At 44.1% G+C, this 24,377-nt stretch overlaps 1 protein-coding gene across 7 annotated transcripts in view; it reads left to right on the top strand.

Annotated features, from left to right (window-relative positions):
- Nucleotides 1-24,377, top strand: part of PALM2AKAP2 (PALM2 and AKAP2 fusion) — a 513,846-nt gene that overhangs the window by 388,500 nt on the left and 100,969 nt on the right. The window contains exon 1 of one of the 7 annotated variants that reach the window (XM_069575465.1): nt 6,824-7,005. The exons of the other annotated variants lie outside the window; for them this stretch is intronic. The gene's annotated coding sequence lies outside the window, so the exon portion shown is untranslated. Of the gene's footprint in view, nt 1-6,823; nt 7,006-24,377 lie in introns of those variants that run through there. 7 annotated transcript variants of the gene reach the window in all.

Here is a 24,377-nt window from a genome sequence, read left to right as displayed (position 1 = left end):
GACGCAGTCTTAAGAGCTGACCATCACTCAGCAACCAGACGTGACCCTAGAGAAGAGATGGTTTTGAGGAGAGTGTTTTCCATTTGGTAAAATAACTACAAGTCAAAACAAACAGTCCATAGCCTGTCTTATATGTTGCACATTCATTCATAGAGCTGATGGTTCAAACATTATATGGGTGGAATATCTCTTCTATGGAAAAGCCAAGGATGGCATCATTGCTTACATTACCTAGGGAAGACATTTTTGCCCTTTTATAAGAGTCAGAAATCAGTGGAGAAATATCTTAAGTGGGAAATTCGCTTAATGGGACGAAACTCCTAGCGTCTGGTTTTACCACTATCAGAATTAGAAAATAAGCCAAAGGAGTGCCTCCTAGGAGTTTGTTGGCTGGCTATCCCAGGTCCCACAGCCTGTAAGGGAAAATTATTCCTTTTATATTTAAATTAAAATTACTTGGACCTTACCCACAAAATGTTAGAGGTGGTCCAGTGCCTACCCTCACTATTTTTATGGATTTTTTACTCAGGCGGTTAACTCAAGTGGGATGGAGTTGGTTTTACTGGTCACTTCTTGTTCTGATTTCCTCTTTTGTCTGAATTCTTCTTCCTTTTAAAAATAACCTTATTTATTTATTTTTGGCTGTGCTGGGTCTTCATTGCTGTGCCAGGTTTTCTCTAGTTGTGGCAAGAGGGGGCTACTCTCTAATTGTGGTGTGCCAGCTTCTCACTGCCGTGGCTTCAAGTGCTGTGGAGCACGGGCTGTAGGGCGTGCGAGCATCAGTAGCTGCATTGTGCGGGCTTAGTTGCCCCAAGGCATGTGGGATCTTCCCGGATCAGGGATCAGACCCATGTCTCCTGCATTGGCAGGTGGATTCTTTACCACTGAGCCACCAAGGAAGCCCTCTTTTGTCTGAATTCTTAATCTCACATCCTTTTAGCCTGATATCCAACTGCACCAAGCCATATATAAGCCCCTTGCCTTTGGCTCTCCAAATAAATGCTGTTATCAGAAGTTGAGATATCCGAAGTACTTACATCACAACATTACACAGCAAGCAACTTTAAAAGTTTATATTAAGTAATTTCTTTATTTTGGCCCTTTTCTACGATCAGAACTTTCTCATTTGCTGACTCCTCCTCACCACTTTAGTCTTCTGACTCACAGATTTTATAAGCTTCTGAATTCCAAGACTGAATTGAAAGTTCAATGTTATAAACATTTTTTTAAATTTCAAGAGCTATTACCAAATTGTCTAACAAACTTAGCAATCTATTAATATTAGTTTATATTCCTTTCAACAATGTATAGTTAATTTTCATTTTTCTCACCAATAATAATAATAATAATAATATTTGTATTTAATGTATTTTCTGATATCAGAGGCAAAATATATTATTTCACTATTTTCACTTGCATTTTTTTTAGATGAGGAAGAGTTTGGCATCTTTTCTTAAGTTCAGTGGCCAGTTATACTTATTTGTCTATAAATGACTGGATAATTTTTTTCTATTAGAGAGTTGGTAATTTTCTTCAATTTTCACATTGATTTGTAAGAACTCTTTGCATATTAGATTGCATATTAACATTGTTATGTATGTTGCAAATATTTCCCCATTTGTTTCTTGTCTTAGATTTACAGTGGTGCATCTGGTCCCATGGGGATGCCCTTGGGATTGGGATTGTTCCTTACATTCCATTGACCTTATCTGGTACTTGGTGGGAAAGTCCCACAGATCTGGGGCTTTTGCTTTGATAGGGGCCAACCTTTTTGGTGTCAGTTTTGTTTGCTTTTCCATCTTATTCTTATTCTTTTGCTTTCTAGAAAACCTTGGTTTTCTGTGAGACACATTTTGTCCTTGAGGATTATACCCAGCTGATTATACCCAACTGATGCTTATTGATGTCTTTCTTCTTGCTGGAAGTTCAGTAGAGTTCAGTCGCTCAGTCGTGTCCGACTCTTTGCGACCCCATGAATCACAGTGCGCCAGGCCTCCCTCTCCATCACCAACTCCCGGAGTTCACTCAGACTCATGTCCATCGAGTCAGTGATGCCATCCAGCCATCTCATCCTCTGTCGTCCCCTTCTCCTCCTGCCCCCAATCCCTCCCAGCATCAGAGTCTTTTCCAATGAGTCAACTCTTCGCATGAGGTGTCCAAAGTACTGGTGCTTCAGCTTTATCATCATTCCTTCCAAAGAAATCCCAGGGCTGATCTCCTTTAGAATGGACTGGTTGGATCTCCTTGCAGTCCAAGGGACTCTCAAGAGTCTTCTCCAACACTACAGTTCAAAAGCATCAATTCTTCGGCGCTCAGTCTTCTTCACAGTCCAACTCTTACATCCATAAATGACCACAGGAAAAACCATAGCCTTGACTAGACGGACCTTAGTTGGCAAAGTAATGTCTCTGCTTTTGAATATGCTATCTAGGTTGGTCATAACTTTTCTACCAAGGAGTAAGTGTCTTTTAATTTCATGGCTGCAGTCACCATCTGCAGTGATTTTGGAGCCCCCCAAAATAAAGTCTGACACTGTTTCCACTGTTTCCCCATCTATTTCCCATGAAGTGATGGAAGTAGGAAATGGCAAATTCTTTTTTATGATTGACCAGTCTTGGCCCCTTCTTTGGGTTTTTAGCTCAGCTCTCTGACCCACTCATGGGTCTTTTTTTTTTTTTTTTCCCCCAGCTTCTACTCTTCCATAAGCTTGGGGAGAAAGAAGAGGCTCTGTCAATCTGTGTCTAGGCTGACTCCTTTACCAGACACCCAACCTTTACTTTTGGTGTTTCTCTACTAAGTACATTCTATTTCTGGGGTCCCCTGGAGGCCACTCTTGCTCAGGAGCACCATTTAAAATGGGCAGGTGATATGGCATGGTACATAAGCAAAAACGTACACTTAGACCATAGGGAAAACAGTCCTGACCTCCTCTCTTGCCAAACAACAGTTCCATAGACGGTTTTGTGCCCTAATGATGTAGGGAGCATTTCATATTTCCATATCCCAGCTATGTTTGTTTGTCTTTTTTCACAGAATCAATAGCCCTTTATTTGCTTCCTAAGTGCTCCTTACATGGATCGAAGAGCCTGTATATTTCATAAAACATTCTCAGCTCTAATAACTTATCATGTTAAGACACATATGATGTGATGAGCCCATAAGCATGCATTGGGTAATGAAGCCTGCCTTTCTTCTCTCCAGTGTTTCTCACTTTCCTGTTCTTAAGCATCCCTAGGAGCTGTTAACACAGTTTCCTTGGTCCTGCCCCCAGAGATTCTGACTTAGTAGGTAAAAGTGGAGCCCAGGAATTTGCCTTTTTAATAAACACAGACATGGTCCTGAAATTTGTGGTCCTTAGTCCTGGCTTTAAAAAGAAATCTTATTTATGTATGTGTTTCTGGTTACACTGGGTCTTAATTGCTGCAAGTGGACTTTCTCTAGCTGCAGTGAGTGGGGGCTACTCTCTAGGGGCGGTGCATGGGCTTCTCATTGTGGTGGCTTCTCTTGCGGAGAACAGGCTAGGCGGATGAGCTGCTAGTTGTGGTGCACAGGCTTAGCTGCTCTGTGGAATGTGGAATCTTCCCTGCCCAGGGATCGAATCTGTGTCCCCTGCATTGGCAGGCGGATTCCTACCTGCTGCACCACCAGATAAGTCCCTTTAGTCCTGGCTTTGAGTCCAGGGCAGGATACCTCTGATATTTTGGATGCAATAACCCTTTTGTTGTTAGGTGACAGTGCGGTACCTTTCAGGATATTTAGCAACATCTCTGGGCCCCTATCAGTAGCACCCCACACCCATTATGACAATCAAAAAATGTCTTCAGACATTACCAAAACTGTCCAGGGGTGGATGTGGGGGTTGGGGTGTCAAATTACCCTTGATTGAGAACCACTGACCTAGGGGGAAAAAATGTTAATTTAAAACAGTTTTTACTTTCATATGCAGATGTTCATACCTTTGCATTGATTTCATAGAACAAATTAAACAAATATTTCTGAGTCCTGGTATGTACTATGCTTTTATATTTTAAAAGAGGATAATTTAATCATGGCTTTCTCTTTAATATCTTATAAGATGAAAGAAAAGGAAATGTTCTTGTTGAATATGTATTTCTATTGAATATGTATTTCTCCTAAATTAATATTCCCCATAGTTTTCTGTAGGATATGCCAGAACTTTAACATTAACAGAAAATTAGCATTAATTCATATTTACACATAATATTATAGTAATATTAACACTGACATTGCTTTAGGAAAGAATTCAGAATAAAGCTGGTGTAAATTGCTGTGTCTGACTCTTTGTGACCCCATGAACTATACAGTCCATGGAATTCTCTAGGCCAGAATACTGGAGTTGGGTAGCCTTTCCATTCTCTAGTGGATCTTCCCAACCCAGGAATCGAACAGGGGCCTCCTGCGTTGCAAGGTGGACTCTTTACCAACTGAGCTATCAGGGATGCCCATAAATTGCTGTACTGTTTCTAATTATGAAACAAATTTGATTTGTAAATGATACATTCTAATTTAAGAATATAGGAAGAAAGAGTGACGATGCACTTGCCCCTAATACTGTTTATAAAAATCTCAACTCTGTATTGTTAGACTGTTTCCTTGAAGAATCTATGGTCCATATAAATAAATAACTCCCCAAACATGTTCATTTCAATGTGAGTTTTCACATGATATTAAAATGTTAAGAGACTTCCTGGTTGTCCAGTGATTAAGACTTTGCCTTCCATGCAGGAGTTACGAATTCAAGCCAAAACATAAAACACAAGGACTATTGTAACACATTCAATAAAGACTTAAAAAATACATATAAAAAATAAAAATGTTAAAAATAGATTTAAAAAATGAAAAATAGATCATGATATAGGGCACCAAATATTTAACTCAGGTCAGTAACATGAAGAACTGAAAGAAAGAAGTAAAGAAAGAGAGAAAAAAAGGAAAAAAGAAAAGAAGAAAGGAAGGAAGGAAAGGGATTTATTGAGGCTGAAGCTTTGTAATCTCAGCCACTGGTCAGTAAATTCTATTGAAATTCAACAGTCAAAGAGACAAACATGCAAAAAGGCTGGTGAAACAATTCTTAAATGCCAACAAAAAGAAGCCTATAGACTTTCAGGAACCCTGAGGAGAACAGCTGAGGTCTGCATTGTACTCTTTACCCCCACCCCCCACCTCCCCTTCAGGGAAGTGAAGTGAAGTCACTTAGTCCTGTCCCACTCTTTGCGACCCAATGGTCTGTAGCCTACCAGGCACCTCAGTCCATGGGATTTTCCAGGCAAGAATACTGAAGTGGGGTTGCCTTTTCCTTCTCCAGGGGATTTTCCCCACCCAGGAATCGAACCCGGGTCTCCCGCATTCCGGGCAGACGCTTTACCCTCTGAGCCACCAGGGAAGCCCAAAGTGTGAATAAACCTCAAAACAGTAAACCTTTCTGGTTGGATGCTATTTTTTAATGCTGGACAGACTTTCTGGACAGGTCCCCATGTTATCATTTCTTGTATAGGAAATCAAAGAAAGTGTTAGTTGCTCGGTTGTGTCTGACTCTTTGCAGCCCCATGGACTGTGGACCACCAGCTCCTCTGTGCATGGGATTTCCCAGGCAAGCATACTGGAGTGGGTTCCATTCCCTTCTCCAGGGAATCTTCTTGACACAAGGATAGAACCTGGGTCTTCTGCATTGCAGGCAGCATGTGCGCCCCAGGGAAACCCCATAGGAAATCAAGGACCCTGGCACGCAGAATTGACTCTCAAAAGAGGACCCCAGTATTTTGACCAGCGGTTCAGAAAAAAGCAGGCCAACAGTGGATGAAAGCTGGGAGAGTAAGGGGCTCTGACCTGCAGAGCTGGAGAGAGAGAATCACTGGGAAAATGGAAAATTTGACCATGCCTAGTGGAAAGCTGAATTCAAGAAATTGGACTATATATTATGTTCATATTACATTTCCTCTGAGGAGAACGCCTTGCTTTTAAAAATACTGTTTTGTGTGTGTGAGGTGTTTCTGAGTCCTCTCGGGATTTCTAGACGGTCCATTTACAAAGGGTCATTAACATTATTTAAATATTCATAGTGGGGGAGGGTATGACATGCTGAAATTTCAGACAGCTCAGGAGTGGGGGATGGCTGGCCACTCTCCGGATCGGATCGAGCCCCACGCGGTGTATCGTCTGCCTCCTTCCCCACCGCTGGCTTTGTTAACACACGCGCTCTGACAACAGGCCACCAGCTGGCACGACGCGGAGGGCAGCGTGAAGGCTCTGGCAGGCGAGTGACCGGAAGCATCCTGGTCCGCATCTCAGTTTCTGGACCACTTCAGGGAGAAGCCTAAAACACGCGGAGCCGCCAGCCGCATCACAAAGATGCGCCTCCCAACCGCTCCCAGCTGGCTTCCTTACCAGACATAGTCTGTCCTGAGGAACTCGACCCCTCGTATAGGAACTCAGCAGTTTCGGCGTTGTAAGGACACACACACCCCTATATACACACATATGCATGTATGTATACACCAACACACACGTCCACATGCACACACGCCGACACGCCCACCCCTGCGCGAACACAAGTCCACGTACCCAGACACAGAGCCCTCTCCAGGGTTAGGATATACTCGGCCTCACTTGCCCCATGCCACCGTCCCTCTGTCCCTCCAATTTATCCATCCACTCCTTTCTTGGTTTCTCAGTTTGTGTAACGATTCCGCCAAAACCACAGACAGAAGGTGTGGGTGGTTGGGGAGGGGGTGTGGAAGCGGAGGGGCGGACCGAGGTCCAGGGCGCCGAGAAGGGGGCGGGGACGGGGCGGGCTCCGGGAGGCGGCGGGCGGCGCTCCCAGCACTCCAGCGCGCCCGGCGGCCGCGGCTCTCGGCAGATGCGCTCGCCCCAGCCAGGGGCAGCAGAACGCCTTTCCGCGGAATCTCCCGGACGTCCCGAGGAGGAGGCAGGGGCCGCGCCAGAGCGCAGCCAGAGGACAGCGCCCCCGGGATCCGGCGCCCAAAGGTGGGTGTCCAAGCTGGGGCGCGGCGGCCTCAGACACCTAGTCCCGGGACGCCCTCCTGGTGTTGGGGCCTCTGGCGCGGGGATAGGGTGGCTCCGGAGGGACTGGTGATCTGGAAAGCCCTTGGATGCACCGAGGACTTTAAAGGGCTTTTATGGTCCTTGCCTAGTGGAGCGTGTGCGGAGAGGGGGCCTGCCTTTCTTGGAAAGGGCTGTGACCATGTGGCTTTGAATTCCTAGGTTTGGGGGAGGGCCAGCGTTTGGCTGCTTTATTCAATACTTATTCACTTATATATGTTTTAAAAAAATAATAAGGTTAGGAATCCCTCCTCCCACTCCCTCCGCCAAACACTAGCAGAGCCGCGCTGTACAGGAAAGGCAGAGAAAAATCAAAGGGCCGTAGCCGCCTCTCCAAACCTGGGAGCAGCGGTGGATGGAGCCGCTGGTTCCAGCTCGAGAGGAAGGCGCGGGTCCTGACTCCTTAGATGGCAGCGCTGGGTGCGTTTTCGGAAGTCAGGAGCTTTGTAGCGAGACCGAGGCCGAAAACGGCCGGGTCTCCAACCAGCCGGAGTCTTTGGGGCACGCGTTCTGGGAAGACGCTGCCGGAGGAGGGAGCAGCCGTCGGCGCGCGGAAGGAGGGGAATCCGAGTCCGAGCTGAGCCTGGAAGTTTGGTCTGAGACCAGGACCCCAGCTATTAGGATCTGGTGTTTTATGCCGGATAAATCTGGAGACTATGTCTTTGCCCCCTTCGTGGGGACACTGTGGGGGAGTCGTGGGGGCGGGTCGTGGTGGCGAGCGCTGGACGAAGTGTTCTGTTATCGCAGTGAAGAGAAGGCGTGCCTCCCGGGATAGGAGCTAGGAGATACTGGCAGCCCTGAGAAATTCTAGAGAAACGTAGTGGAGAACATGGGACTGAATGGTAGTCTGGGAGAGCGGGCGGTCTGGGAGCCCGTGGCGGGAGGCGGGGCGGGCGGGGAGCGTCAGCTCTGGTGGTGGGTGAGCGCGGGAGACGAAGCGGTGGCTGCGGGTGGTGGGGAGCCAGGCGGCGGGTGGACCAGCGGGAGCGGACCTCACAAGGTGGTTTCTGAGCTTCCCCTGCTCGGGTGCCAGATGAGCAGCCTTGGGGAATCTCTCCCCAATCTGCGAAAATGGAGCATCTGGGAGCGAAGTGACTCGTTTGGAGAGATGGTGGATTATTTCTCCAGACCCAGTAAAGCCAGTTTCCGCGTGGGGCAATAATAGTTTGGTTCTGATAGGCTTTGTGGTGAGACATTGGCAAATCTGTACCCTTCCCTGGAGCAGTTTTAAGTGCAGCACCGTTAATTTGGGCAAACTTGCAGAACCCCCCACCCCCACCCCTACCCGCGCTTCCCCGGCAAAGTATGTACCTTTGAAAAGACTGCGCGCACTCACAGATACACGCATCTGTATGGTATATACCAGTCAGCAAACTACTCCTAGGGAGCACCCTTCCATCTTAACCCCTGGTCACTGGCACCTGGTGGCTGAATTAGTACAAACCCGCCACTCACTGGTGTAATCTCAGGGGATTTGTTTATTTGGTTTGCTCTAGTTGAAGAGAGTTCATTTAAGCATCACATTTTTCTTCCTGGAAATGTTCCCAATTTAATTAAGCACTCTCCTACTTCTAGCAGCCTCCTCAAATTTGATCAATAAAATTTCAGAGTAACAGGTCTAGAAATGAGGCATATTTAGTAAATGAGGCATATTTAGTAAGGAGTCCACTGCTTCTTTAAACATAGAGTCTTATAAGAATTGAAACTGCCTTAAAGCCCCTTCTTAATGACTGTTCGCTGCCAGCCCCCTCCCGAGTTTTGACATAGATTCTTTGCTTAAAGGGCATCTTCTCCTTTGAGTGGGCACACCATGGGTCTTGAGGGCCCAGCAGTTACTCTGAGCTGCACCAATAAAATTAGTCATGAGCCAGGAGAAAGGAAAGTAATAGGACTTGAGTCTCTAGATTCCTTACTAACAGTCTGGGCAATTAAGTGTTGAGATGTTTCTCTGGCAGTGGAATTCATTTTCAACTTCTTTCTGGGATGCCAAGATGCTAGTGTGAGATTGGGCTTTGAGATGGGACAAACATTTTGAAATACCCATTATCTCATAGTTCTGGCATGACAGTTGAAACGGCTTCCTGCCTGCAGAATTTAGGGTAGTGTTGTCAGAATTTATTTCACTTTCATAAGTGGCTCCTTCTGACTCACTAGCCTCAGGATCTCTGGCTAATAAAATCAGAACAGATTGTCTTAATTTAGTTATCAAGTGAGGGGGAAGTGATCCACTGGTGGTTTTATTTCTAAACCTTTCAGTATTTTAATGTAGAAATTACACTATTAAATGTTATTTTTTTAAAAATGCTAATACCCCAGACTTTCTAATTAATTATTACAATTATTGTCTAGATTCTACTGTCTTTATAGATTTGGTGGACTCTTAAAGCACCCATGTCCTAGATTTCTATCAAGGTTGTCATCACAAGTCTCTACTTATCAGGACAATGAGAAATGTTTCACATAAAGATGAAATTGAACTTGGATGGGAGTTGTGTTGTGGGATTTTAATGATGAAAACAGGAGCATGTTGAAAATTGACTTCTGAACACCAGTTCTAGTTTTTAATTTTATCCATTTATCAACTCTGGTATGATCTCACATGAATTAGCCTCTGGAATGACTGTCCTTTGGATCTTGAGACACGTGGGAGGCACCATTTGCTTAGATTATTGGTCTGACATTCTGTGCAAGCTATTGAAAATTTCAAGGAATTGATTAATACACTTATCAGTTTCAACAAGTTTAACAAGTTTTGCTAAAAGGTTGATTTATTTATTTATTTATTTATTTTGGTACTGTGTAAACTTGACACCTAGAGGCAGATTGTTTGTGATGCTAAAAAAGCTTAAGCTTCAGGGCCCTGCACTATAGCACCAGCCTCATCCAGGAGCACTTTGGGTGGCTTGGGCCTGACAAAGGCAGTGTCTCCTTCAACCATCATGGGAAAAAGATGGAGAAGGAGAGGGAGAGACAGAAATATCTTAGTTAGAGAATCACCTCCTAAGAATTTATGACTGTTGTTGAGTTTTGGACATATGTCCTTCAAACACATTTTCCAGAAATGTATCATAGCAAGTGGAAAGCATCTCTTTTCTAACAGGAAAAACAACTACAGGTTTCTCCCACTTTCTGAAAGTTGGAATTATTACCACTTAGCTTTTACCCAGGATCTACATCTCACTCACTGAAAGATTTTCATTTTTTATGAAAAAAGCTATTGTCAAATTATAACATGAGTCTTTCATAGAAGTGAAATGCCTGCTGTAATGTGAAGTCAAGGATTCTCTTTACTTTATGCCATTTCAGCTTACCAAAAGCTTCATAGGAATAATCTACTTTCAGATATTGGGGCAAACCTATATTTTGCTCAAAAAGAAAGTTATAGAGTATGTTTATGTGATTTAAATAGGACTTGATTAATAAGAATACTTATTAATATTAACTAATAGGTAACTAAAGTTTAAAACCAAGTCTTAAAAATTTTTTCCAACTGTTGTTGATGAAGATGTTTGTAGGATGTATTAAATGACTACCCCACTTTGACCACTTTCTGCCTTAATGAGTTTACCTTGGTGCATATACTGTTGTCTTCCTTTTGACCGTTCAGGATTTTGTAGTCTTGGTGTGATGTTAGCATAGATATGAATTATAATTTATAGGAGGGCAGAAGGGTAATTGCCAAACCTAGTCCATGACAGGCTCTAGAGGCTGGCTTCTGGAGAAAAAAAAAAAAAAAGAAATCCCAATACAAATATAATTCCTGTTCTTTGCCCCAGTCTATGAAAGCTGAGCACCAGAACAATGAGTTAATCAAGACCTTGCCTTCTTCCTACAGTAACGCAGGATGCGCTTTTTCCAGGGTTCAGCCAGAGGTTCTTTTTGCCTTTTGAAGTGAATTCTGAGATTGAGGAGGTGCAGAAGAGGACAGACAGCATAGGTAGAGGGACTGAGAGCATCCTTGGGCCCATTGACTTCTTTCTCTTTGGAACTTATCTTCCAAATCTAAGAACAAGGAGTGTTACCAGGATGTGGGGGGACACGTTGGAGTAGGATCAAAGGACATGTAAGTGGCATTTGTTCCCTTCTTGGTTGGAATCTCAGAAAGACCCCATGGGCCATGCGATTGGGAAAGATACCCTTGGGAGGTAGCATGCTGAGGGTTTCCTTATTCAGGCAGAGGATGGGGTGGGGATGAAATGATGGAGCTTCCCATAGGTGGTTTCTTTGCCTTGGAGGATCCGTGTCTGAGTTGAGGCAGTCATGGCGTGAATGCCAGGGAAGGGGACAAAGCCGTAGAACTTGGGAGGGATTTCACTGTCCTTTGAGCTCCTCCTTTCAGGGATTTCATGGTTGGTTTGATGTTTGACTAAAGCAGATGGGGTGAGCAGAGCCAAATATTCACATACTATACAACCCCAGTTATCCAGAGTCATGGCAGGGCTCACATTCATTGGGTGGTGGTGGTGTAATCGCTAAATTGCATCCCACTCTTGCAGCCTCGTGCACTGTAGCCTCCCAGGCTCCTCTCTGTCATGGGATTTTTTCAGGCAAGAATACTGGTGTGGGATGCCACTTCCTTCTCCAGCGGATCTTCCCCACAGGGATTAAACCTTCATTTCCTGCATTGCCGGAGGATTCTTTACCACTGAGTCACCAGGGATTCATTAGTGTGTTGGCCAAATTCTCTGTGAGATCTAGAGCATATCACATAAACTGAGTCTTAGTTCTTCATCTATAAAATATGAGGGTACCCAAACCTACCTACTTCAAAACTTGTGTTAAATGAGATAGAAATGGAAGCACCTTGCACGTGTATTCCTCCCCAAGTTGGTTGTTTTCTTAAATTAACCAGAGTCTTCTTTCATTTTTGTGGCAGATACAAATAAGTAAACAGTTTTTAAAGTTAACTTTAAAACTTCCAGCAATTGTGTAGCAGATCAATTGTTCATCCCTTACACTGATCAGATAAAGAATGTTTGGGCCTGGAGGTTCTCCAGGCCCGACCTCCATGCCACCCACAGCCCCTCCTTTTGACTTGGAGAATCTCACTGACATCCCTCTCCTTCCCTTCCCCACAAAGCACTTGCACTATTGTATTGAGACTTCTTCCAGTCATCTTGGCTTGCTCCCTTGTGATGTTTTGAGTAGATCAGAAGTTGTTTCTCAATCGGAAAATGGACCCAAGTTTTTAGGACCAGAATCCTAGGCTTTCAGCTTACCTGGTGACTAGCAGTGGGATGTGGGTCACTGAGATCCCCCTTCACCAACTCCTGGAAGAGTTTTTGTCAGCTCTAATGAGCTTACTCTGTCATAAGGAGGAATGTGGATGAATGTATTAAGTAAAGATTTGCCATAAGAGTTAAAATAAAAAAGGTTTTCAGAAGAGCCTGGGAAGCCTAGTAAATTCAGTCCTTTTTGTCTTACCATTGAACTTCTCATGGATTTGCAGTAGAGTTGGCTGTTTGGATAGATGATTATCTAGTACCTGGAAGAGGCGGACACACCAGAGACATCATTTTGAGTTAATTCTTAAGTGCTACAAATCTTTCTTTGAAACAAACCCACATAAAAGGTGGGTTCCTTTCCCAGGGCAAAGGAAACCATAAACAAAATGAGAAGACAACCCACGGAATGGGAGAAAGTATTTGCAGATGAAGGAACTGACAAATAATTCATCTCCAAAATATACAAACACCTCATGCAGCTCAATAACAACAACAACAAAAAACAACCCAATTAAAGAAAAATGTGTGTATGTGCTGTGTCCTAAGTTGCTCAGTTGTGCCTGAGCAACCTGGACTGTAGCCCACCTGGACTGTAGCCCACCAGGTTCGTCTGCCATGCGGTTCTCTAGGCAAGAATATTGGAATGGGTTGCCATTTCCTCCTCCAGAAATCTTCCCAAGTCAGGGATCAAACCCACGTAGCTTACACCTCATGCATTGTCAGGCAGGTTCTTTATCACTAGGGCCACCTTGGAAGTCCCAGTCAAAAAACTGGCAGCTCTACATAGATATTTCTTAAAAAAAAAAAAAAATGCAGATGGTTAAAAAAGCACATGAAAAGATGCTCAACATCACTAATTATTAGAGAAATAGAGATCAAAACTACAATGAGATATCACTTCACACAAGTCAAAATGGCCATCATCAAAAGATCTACAAACAGTAAATGCTAGAGAGGGTGTGGAAAAAAGGGACCCCTCCTATGTTGTTGGTGGGAATGTAAATTGGTACAGCCACTATGGAGAACAGCATGGAGATTCCTTAAAAAACTAAAAATAGAGCTGTCATATGATCTAGCAATCCCACTTCTAGGTATATTTCTGGAGAAAATCAGCATTCCAAAACATCCATGCACCACAGTATTCATAGCAGCACTGTTGACTATCTAGGACATGGAAGCAACCTAAATATCCATTGACAGATGAATGGATAAAGAAGATGTGTTATGTATGCAGAATGGAATACTCAGTTCAGTTCAGTCACTCAGTCGTGTCCAACTCTTTGCGACCCCATGAACTGCAGCACTCAAGGCCTCCCTGTCCATCACCAAGTCCCAGAGCCTACCCAAACTGATGTCCATTGAGTCAGTGAGGCCATCCAACCATCTCATCCTCTGTTGTCCCTTTCTCCTGCCCTCAATCTTTCCAGCATCAGGGTCTTTTCAAATGAGTCAGCTCTTCGCATCAGGTGGCCAATGTGTTGGAGTTTCAACTTCAACATCAGTCCTTCCAATGAACACCCAGGACTGATCTCCTTTAGGATGGACTGGTTGGATCTCCTTGCAGTCCAAGGGACTCTCAAGAGTCTTCTCCAATACCACAGTTCAAAAGCATCAATTCTTCAGCACTCAGCTTTCTTTATAGTCCAGCTCTCACATTCATACATGACTACTGGAAAAACCATAGCCTTGACTAGATGGACCTTTTGTTGGCAAAGTAATGTCTCTGCTTTTTAATATGCTGTCTAGGTTAGTCATGACTTTCCTTCCAAGGAGTATGCGTCTTTTAATTTCATGGCTGCAATCACCATCTGCAGTGATTTTGGAGCCCCAGAAGATAAAGTCAGCCACTGTTTCCACTGTTTCCCCATTTATTTGCCATCAAGTGATGGGACTGGATGCATGATCTTAATTTTCTGAATGTTGAGCTTTAAGCCAACTTTTTCACTCTCCTCTCACTTTCATCAAGAGGCTCTTTAGTTCTTCTTCACTTTCTGCCATAAGGGTGGTGTCATCTCCATATCTGAGGTTATTGATATTTCTCCCGGCAATCTTGATTCCAGCTTGGGCTTCTTCCAGCCCAGCGTTTCTCATGATGTACTCTGCATAGAAGTTAAATAAGCAGGGTGACAATATACAGCCTTGACGTACTCCTTTTCCTATTTGGAACCAGTCTGTTGTTCCATGTCCAGTTCTAACTGTTGCTTCCTGACCTGCATATAGGTTTCTAAAGAGGCAGGTCAGGTGGTCTGGAATTCCCATCTCTTTCAGAATTTTCCACAGTTTATTGTGATCTACAGAGTCAAAGGCTTTGGCACAGTCAATAAAGCAGAAATAGATGTTTTTCTGGAACTCTCTTGCTTTTTCAATGATCCAGCAGATGTTGGCAATTTGATCTCTGGTTCCCTTGTCTTTTTTAAAACCAGCTTGAACATCTGGAAGTTCACGGTTCATGTATTGCTAAAGCCTGGCTTGGAGAATTTTGAGCATTACTTGACTAGCGTGTGAGATGAGTACAATTGTGCAGTAGTTTGAACATTCTTTGGCATTGCCTTTCTTTGGGATTGCAATGAAAACTGACCTTTTCTAGTCCTGTGGACACTGCTGAGTTTTCCAAATTTGCTGGCATATTGAGTGCAGCACTTTCACACCATCATCTTTTAGGATCTGAAATAGCTCAACTGGAATTCCATCACTTCCACTAGCTTTGTTCATAGTGATGCTTCCTAAGGCCCACTTGACTTCACATTCCAAGATGTCTGGCTCTAGATGAGTGATCACACCATCGTGATTATCTGGGTTGTGAAGCTCTTTTTTATACAGTTCTTCTGTGTATTCTTGCCACCTCTTCTTAATATCTTCTGCTTCTGTTAGGTCCATACCTTTATCGAGCCCATCTTTGCATGAAATGTTCCCTTGGTATCTCTAATCTTCTTGAAGAGATCTCTAGTCTTTCCCATTCTGTTGTTTTCCTCTATTTCTTTGCATTGATCACTGAGGAAGCTTTCTTATTTCTCCTTGCTATTCTTTGGAACTCTGCATTCAGATGGAACACTACTCAATCATAAAAAAGAAAGAAACAACACCATCTACAACAACATAGATGAACTTAGAGACTGTCACGCTGAGTGAAGTAAGGCAGGCAGAGAAGGACAAATGTGCTGCTAGTATGTGGATTCTTAGAAAAAAAATGGTACAAATGAACTTATTTACAAAACAGAATAGAGTCACAGATATAGAAAACAATCTTGTGGTTACCAGGAGTGAAAGGGTAGGGAGGGATAATTTGGAAAATTGGGATTGACATATACACACTACTAAATAAAACAGATAACTAATAAGGACCTACTACATAGTACAGGGAATTCTACTCAGCACTCTATAATGACCTATATGGGAAAAGAGTGGATATATGTGTATGTATAGCTAATTCACTTTGCTCTACACGCCAAACTAACACAACATTGTAAGTCAACTAGACTCCAATAAGAATTGTAAAATAAATAAAAGGTAACCTTCACCCTTGGTCCAGACTTTTCTGCCAAATTCAGGGTGCCAGCCAGCATTGGGGGCCTGGACTGGAATAAGCCTGTATGTATTTAAGGAAGTCAGTCAGTTAGAAAAAAGCAGTTGGGGATTCACAAAAAACATGATTAAAAAAGCAGAACATTGTAGCACCTAACCCAGTTTACAGTGCCCCTGTGAAGTTTAGTTTTTAGTCACTATCTACTGGAGGGAAGTCCCTCCTCAAAACATCTCTGGAGTTGGGGACTGTCCACCTCAGGGCCAGTGACTGTCCAGTGTCTGTCCTTTGCCTAGGGGCCTCAGCCCTGCATAAAGGCCGTTTCCTAGGAATTTGCCTGTTACACTTGAGCAGTCTATCTGGACGTGTGATTCCTTAGCCAGGTGTCCATGGAGGGGCAGACAGTGTCTATGTGATACAAACTGTCAGCATCATCCCTGTGGGAGGAGCCTGGATGCTGCCTTTTAAACCGGTTCCGCTGGTGATGCCAAGAGCAGATGATGATGGCAATCCTGGGGCTCCATCAACAGAATTCTACGTGAGCATTCTATTCTGTTGAGTGCCGCAAACTCCGTATCTGCTAGATAGGCTTGGTGAGCAATCAGATCAGTGTATACCAGTGCCAGCCGGGAACTCTTAAGCTCTCTTCTCAGATGTTTTTTTCATAAGCTCTATATATGATTTAGTGAGGAAGCCTTGGAAAGGATGATTACTGTGCTGAGCAAGGATAAACGGTGATGCTAGTTTTTCCTGGGTTGTCAAAGGAGACTGGGTTGAACGTTACCCCATGGGTCTTAGAATGCCCTGGGTTAGCGAGGTTTAGAGAATTTTGCCAGACCTTCCAGGGTTTTCTTTTTTTCTTGGTTAGAAGGAGCGCATGTGTGTGGACCGGGTTGCCCGTACCATTCCAAGTTCTGTGAAGAGAGAGGAGTTCTTTAGGTGGCTGTCTGTCCATCCCTGTGATTTCTCCAAGGTGTGCGTGCTGATCCTGGGGGTCCAGGGCTGAAGCTGGGGTTTCCTTTAGCAGAGACCAGCCCTGCAGACTCTGGGGGAAGCCCTAACCCCCAGATAGAAGAGAGGGAAGGATGCCCGCTTGCCTTTCTTCCCCGCCAGCCTGACCGGGCTCGAATGCAGAGCTATGCCAGGGCTGACTAAGCCCTGCACCTGGGTGTAAGTATGAGGAAGGCCAAACCACACTTTCCTGTAGGCAGTTAACTACCGGGGCAGCTGCCTTTCTCAGCTTCTATTCACATGATGTCATTTGCACAGTGGAATAATGCAGAAACTTACTTTGTTTGGAGTGATGCCTCACATACTTTTTTTTTTTTTTTTTGATACAGCCTACAAATAGAGAAAGACACTATTGTTGAGACTTTTTCATATGTGTGGGGGGCAGGAGGGTGGTTGAGGGAATGATTTTCCCAAAGGAATTCATCTTAGTTAATATTCTAGAAAAATCTACACAACTCTGAATTCAAAAGCTCTCTCTGTATGTGTGTTAAAATCAAGGTCCATGTGCCATGTGCTCTGTGAACCCAAAAGGCTATATTTAGCCTGGTAGAGCAGTATTTTTGCATCAGAACATTTTATCCTTACTAAGGATAGCAAGGATTCTCCCTGGACACAATTACAGATGAGTAGACTTCATTCATTTGGGGAGGAATATGCACAAATGGTTTTGGAAATTTTGATCCGATCCGAAGCACATCCCTGTTTGAGATCAATTTTTCCTTTTGAGAAGAGTTTAAATCAGTGTTAAATGCAGCTCGGAGATGGGCCCAGAGAGTGGGAGAGATTGCTTTTGCATGAAATCACAATGTGTACATTGTTTTTAAATATTCTTTTCATCGTATGCTTCATTACGAAAACAGTTCAACAATTCACAGCCTCCAAAGGGTGACAGATGTTATGGTGTAACCAACAGAGAGAGTGTAAGCTGGAAGAAAGAAAAGGGAAGAAATCCCTCCCTCGCCAACCACCACTCAGAATGGAATTGAGTTTTTTCTTCTAGGGGATTCCCTGTAATCCCCAGGGATGCCTTGACCTTGAGGTTTCTAGGCACGGTGCTGGGAGGAGCTCAGAGAAAGAGGGAGGGAATTAACATTTTCCGAGTGCCAGATGCCAAACCAGTTGCTTTGTCTGCACTCTGTTACTTAATGCTTGCAGTCACCCTGGCTTTTCAAGTGAGGGTGCTGAGGCACTGAGAGGTTACCCGGTAACCAGCCAAGTTATGGGCTGTCAGCCAGTTTTCCTATGCTGCTCCCTCCTCCTGTGACTAACCCAGTGCTAAGGGGCCTGGGTGCTCTGAGTGTGGTTTGAGGACCTGAAGCATCAGCATCACCCAGGGGCTATGTTGAAACTAGAGTATCCTTAGCTCCATCCCAGACCTGCCAGTCGGAATCTGCATTTGTAACAAAAACCCCCAGGGATTTGTGCACACATTACAGTGTATGAAGCTCTGCTACCCTGGACCTGGGGGAGGAAGGTCTGGTGGATACCACTGTGAAAACTAACCAAGCCTCAGGACAGCAATCAGGAGGCTGACTTGAGGGCTTGTCTCTCTGGAGGGGGAATGGGTGCAACTAGAATCTAGCAGGATGCAGCTTGCCCCACCCGTCCATAGTGCTGATGCTGAGAAACTCTGATCTAGTTGTCCAGATCTGGAATTCATGTCCTATAGATATGTTTTCATAGCCTCAGAGGCACAGGGGAGCTTTCTAGCAAGCCTAACTTAAATGAGATGATACTGATTGCATTTTGCTTTGCAGATGTGATTCTCTTCACTGGCATTTGCAAAGAGTGAATTTCATGCTGCAATTGCAGCATGATAGATTTCCATTAGGGTTTTGACAGTGGTACCCAGGATGCAGTGGAAATGTTTCTGAACAGGTGTTGAGTATGCCGTACTGGGGGTCACACTCCCACTCCCCAGTCCTGCCTGGCAACTGCGTTTTGCTTCTTTGTTTTACTCCCTAAACCTGCTCAGGCCTCTGTTCTAGCTCACAACCCCCGGGGAATGCTGTGTTTGTTCTGCTGTGCCACCTGGAGGCTAGGGGAGGAAAGGGAATAAACAGCAAGATTGGTGAAGGGAGGCAAAGCCTCTTGCCCATCACCTTGCCTCCCAGCCTCCTGAGATTTACTCACCTCCCCCATTCCTGGGTTCTGTCCCTGGGTTGGGGAGATCCCCTGAAGGATGGCAGTAGCAACCCACTTCAGTATTCTTGCCTGGAGAATCCCTTGGGCAAAGGAGCCTGGCGGGCTACAGTCCATAGGGTTGAAAAGAGTTAGACACGACTGAAGCAACTCATTTCTCATATTCTCACTCAGCTCCTGTAATTCCAGCACCTCCACTGACAAACTGTCCTCTCTTCTCCCCTTTCTCTCTCTCTCTCCCTCTCTAGATTCTTGGCCCAGAACATCTGGAACTCTTTCCCCTCCATCCCCTCTGCCTCCCTTCCTTCTTTTCTCTCTGTTCTCCATTTATCAGCTGAAAATCAGCCTGAACCATGACTGGGGAAGTGAAACTAGCATGTCCAATGTGTAATAAGGGGGAAATAAGTTATGAATTGGAGTTCTATCCAGTAACGAATCCCTGTCATTCGTCTCCTTCAGAATAGCTATGAACACCTCTACCTACTCTCTTGTTTTATGCTCATTAAACTTGCTTTTTTTTTTTTTTTAGCTCTAGAATTGGAAAACAGAGTTCTTTATGGGCTTTGGTGTGTTTTCCAATTTTCTTTCACTGTTTGTATTATAACACTCATTTTCCTGTTCTTTTTAATAAACATAATCCGTGAGGTAGGTTGTTCTCTACAAGTTTTGGAACCAAACTAGAGTTATCACCAAGGCATTCCAAGGAGAAGACAACATCTTTGCAACTTCTGTGTGCCTTCTTTTTGTGACTCTTATGATCCTTTGCAAATGAAAAGGCGGAGGGCCTTGGGGAGTGACCAGTGGGCTACACAGAATGTCCAGCTCCAGCATTTGGACCCAGATGCCAGGGCAGATGAAGCTGGGCTTCCAGCCAGAGTGGAATGCATCTTCCCAGTATTGGGATGCCTGTGTTTTTTCCAGTAGACCACCTGATCTGCTCCAGCGGGCTTTAAATTGGGAAATGTGGAATTACAGGGAATACTGGAAATCAGAGAACAGGAGATCAGTTTACTGTGGAGGATTATCAGTTATGTCACAAAAAGGGGAGATTTGACACCTGGTAACTGATTCCTAGCAATTGTTTTGAGGAAATAATTGGGAAATCAGCATTAGAAACAAACTTGTCTTTAAGACCAGTCTTAAAGGTATATAATTGAGAGGAAGAAAACCGTATAGTCCTTTGTCCCCTGAGCTGCCCCTCCTGACTCCAGCACACACCCTCTTAGTGTGCGGTCATATCTCATGAACGCCTCCAGGGCCCTCTTGGGTTTGGTAATATATGCCATCTTTTGTAAGAAACTCTTTGGGCTACAATTTATGCCTTTCACAAATTGATCTGGAAACTGCTAGTAAGAATCATCACAGAATTGACTACTGCAAATCCTTGGACCCTTTCAAAGTAACAATTACTGGCACTTCATGAAGAATAGCTCCAAACCAAGGGCAGAGTTGGTAAGAACAGAGGAAGACATAATTCATGTACAATTGAATAAAACCTTCAACCTTTAACATGGACCCATTTTCATCCACAAATTGGAACGAACCTTCTTTCCAAAGAGTATAACTTTAAAAAGCTCGAATTTTCATATTTCTTTAGTGAGTTGAATCTTCCATAAGAGCAGCTACTCTGAGATCACGATCATGAGTATTTAATCTTGCCAGTAGCTTGTTGTTGTTGTTCACTCACTAATTCCCATCTGACTCTTTGTAGCCTCATGAGCTGCAGCATGTCAGGCTTCCCTGTCCTTCACTGTCCCCCAGAGTCTGCTCAAACTCATGTCCATTTAGTCAGTGATGCCATCCAATTATCTCAACCTCTGTCGCTCCCTTCTCCTCCTGCCCTCAATCTTTCTCAGCATCAGGGTCTTTTCCAGTGAGTTGGCTCTTTGCACCAAGTGGCCAAAATATTGGAGCTTCAGCTGCTGCATCAGTTCTTCCAGTGAATATTCAGGGTTGATTTCCTTTAGGATTGACTGGTTTGCTCTCCTTGCAGTCGAAGGGACTCCCAAGAGTCTCCTCCAACACCACAGTTCGAAAGCATCAGTTCTTCGACACTCAGCCTTCCTTATGGTCTAACTCTCACATCCATACATGACTATTGGAAAAACCATAGCTTTGACTAGATAGACCTTCGTCGGCCATGTAGTGTCTCTGTTTTTAATATGTTGAGTTTGTTACAGCTTTTTTACAAAAGCCAGGAAGAACCTTGACTCCTTGACACCAGATCCCCAAAGCAAAGCATCCTCCTGGCAGCCTGCCTGCCTAAGGGGAAGGAAGGTGGAGAGAAAGTAAAAGGAGAAGCTATTTGTTAAGATCTTAGAAATAGGACTAGAGTGGTGGTTGCCAGGAGCTGGGAGCTAGAAGGAAGGAGAAATGGAGAGTTAGTATTAAATGGGTACAATTTCATTTTTGAAAAGTGAAAAGTGTTCACTGGAGGGATGGTGGTGTTGGTAGCTAAAAATGTGAGTATACTTAGTGCCCCTGACTGTACAGTTAAAAATGGTTTAAATGGTAAATTTTATGTTTGTATATTTTACCACAGTAAATCAGGCATCCACAGAGAAATTTTGTTTCATTTGTATTAACTTTACCTTAAAAAAAAAAAAGTCAAAAAATAAATCCAAATGGCAGAAATAGAAGATAAATGTCACCACCACCACCAACAAAAAGATTGTGAAAATCTGTCTTTTGAAAGCCAAAGGAGAACCTTGATCTTGAAGACAGTGGGACCTAAACACTCAGTGAGTTGACTCAGGGAGGGTTGGAAGGTCCACGTTGTTTGAGGGTCTAAGCATTTCCTTGGTGAACACTCTGGGATGGACCTGTGGTTCATGGCGCCCTCATCAGAGGCCACAGGACTGATTTGAAGAGGAGGACTTGAGCTAGGCTGCTCTTTGGCCCTGGGATGAGGACACCTCCATAATTACCACCCCTCTGTCATCCAAGGAATCCCGAGCCGTCACATTTTTCAGTATTGTTTTCTTTGCAGTTTAACCCTGGCTTGTCACATTGCCAAGGTGAAAACTATGCCCCACCTCCCTTATTTTTCCCACCCTGGCTCCACGTGGAGGGAAACGATGGATGCCTGGACTTGTCTTCCGGCATACCCAGGGCACCGCATGCCTGCGCCTACACCGGCCCCGTCTCTGAAACAGGAAGAGGTGCCTGCTGAGGTCTCAGAGACACATGTTCTTAGAGTTGCTGTTTCCTCACGCTTCCCTGACTGTCGGAGGGGCATGTTCCAAGAGTGAGCCGGGGGTTGCGAGGCTGTGGAAACACTCTGGGGGCAGCCCTGGACGGCTCTTCCCTGTCAGTGGGCTTCAGTGTCACCCCAGCAGGGTGACTTCCAGGCGGAGGGCCAGCTCCCTGACGCTCATCACAGCACGTCCCTTCTGTCTGCCGGGCCCAGAAGTATATGCTGCGGGCGTTTCTGTGATGGACACTCCTAGCTCTTCCTCTTGTTTGCTTGTTTCTCATTTTCATGGTAGTAAAATACACAGAACATAAAATTGACCATCTTGGGATTTCCCTGGTGGTCCAGGGGCTAAGACTCCATGCTCCCAGCGCAGGGGGGCCGGTCTGAACCCTGGTCAGGGAACTAGGTCCCAAAGGCCACAACTAGGAGTTGGCATGCTACAACTAAAGACCTCACATGCTGCAGCTAAGACCCAGCACGACCAAGTAAATAAATTTCTTTAAACCTTTTAAAAAAATAAAAATACTAAAGTAAAAAGATTTTTTAAAAATTGACCGTCTTAACCATTTTCAGTGACAAGAAGTACGTTCACATTGTTGTGATACTATTCTTATCCATCCATCCACAGAACTTTTTCATCTTGTAAAACTAAAAGCCTTTACCTGTTAAACACCAGCTTTTCTTTCCCCTCTACCTTCCAGCCTCTGACAACCACTGTCTGCTTTCTGTCCCTCTTAGATTGACTGCTCTAGGTAACCCATCTAAGTGAAATAACACAGTATTTCTCCTTTGTGACTGGCAGTTTAACTTAGCATAATGTCCTTAATGGACATGAGTTTGAGCAAACTCCGGGAGACAGTGAAGGACCGGGAATCTCAGTGTGTGGCAGGCCATGGGGTTGTGAAGAGTTGGGTGTGACTCAGCAACTGAACAACAACAATGTCCTCAAGGTTCCCCCATGTTGTGGCAGGTACTAGGATTTCCATCCTTTATAATATCGGTGAATTATATTCCAGAATATGTCTATACTGCATTTTGTTGATCCATCATCCATTGATGGACACCTGGGGTCCTGCTTTCCCCTTTTCTCTCACTCTTGTTGTTGAGAAGCATTATCTATCTTTGAAGTCCTCTAGAGAGCAAAATAATTCCCTAGTCCCTACTTTGAAGGAGTTCACTTCTCTAGCAAATGCTGAAGTACAACTACAGGAAAAAGGAAATCAGAGAGCAAAAGTCATATAACATGAGACATCCAACTAGGATGTGTCATAAGTGGATGTGGATTTGTACAACAGATGGCTTAGAGGGAGTATAAGCTATAGTATGGATTCCAGAGGTAGATAGCCTGAGCCCCGATGCTAGCTTTGTCCATAGCAACCATGTCACTTCGGGTGAATTGTTGAATCTCTAAGCTTCTGTTCCCTATAAAACAGGGATAATAGTACTTTCCCCATAGAATTGTTGGGAGGATTAAATGGGAAAACATTGAAAGAGAGTTTAACAGAGAGCATGACATGCGGTTAGCATTCAAGACTAACATACGTGTTACCCACTAACACCAGTCAGTTATTTTTAATATATTGTTCTTGTTCTTTTAATATGCCTAAATACTGGTATCTGCATTTGCCACAATTTTGCAAGTATTTGTGGTTCCTATCCTGTCTTTCCTCTTCACTTCCCTTTAAGATTATGATCGTTTGCATGGTAATTGATTCTAGAGATTCTCAGATTATTGAGTAAGAATAAACTGTTTTTATCAGATAACTGATAATAAAAGTGGATGTGGCCTGGCTTTCGTATCCACAGGAGGATATAGAATGAGGAAAGGAAAGACCGTTAGTAGATAACCTTCATCTAACTGGGGAGGAAGTTGGCTTTCTCTAGCTCTGGACCTGTTAGAAGGGAAGGCTAGGTTCCATCTCTTGGTAACGTAGGTCTGATAGATAACATTGCCCATGTAGATAATGCTATTGTGGCTATTTTCACAATTAAAAAATTCATGTTTAGATTATTTTCATCTTGAATATTGAAATAATCTCATTTTTTCTAGTAATGCTTAAAATTTGGGGGCTTCCCACGTGGCACTAGAGGTAAAGAAACCTCCTGCCAATGCAGGAGATGGAAGAGATGCAGGTTCAAGATCCCTGGGTTGAGAAGATCCTCTGGAGAAGGAAACGGCAACTCACTCCAGTATTCCTGCCTA

This window comes from Ovis canadensis, chromosome 2 (assembly GCF_042477335.2).
Source record: "Ovis canadensis isolate MfBH-ARS-UI-01 breed Bighorn chromosome 2, ARS-UI_OviCan_v2, whole genome shotgun sequence".
Classification (NCBI taxonomy): domain Eukaryota; kingdom Metazoa; phylum Chordata; class Mammalia; order Artiodactyla; family Bovidae; genus Ovis; species Ovis canadensis.
The sequence above is the reverse complement of the archived record's forward strand: the minus strand, read 5'-3'. Positions and strand labels throughout refer to the sequence as shown.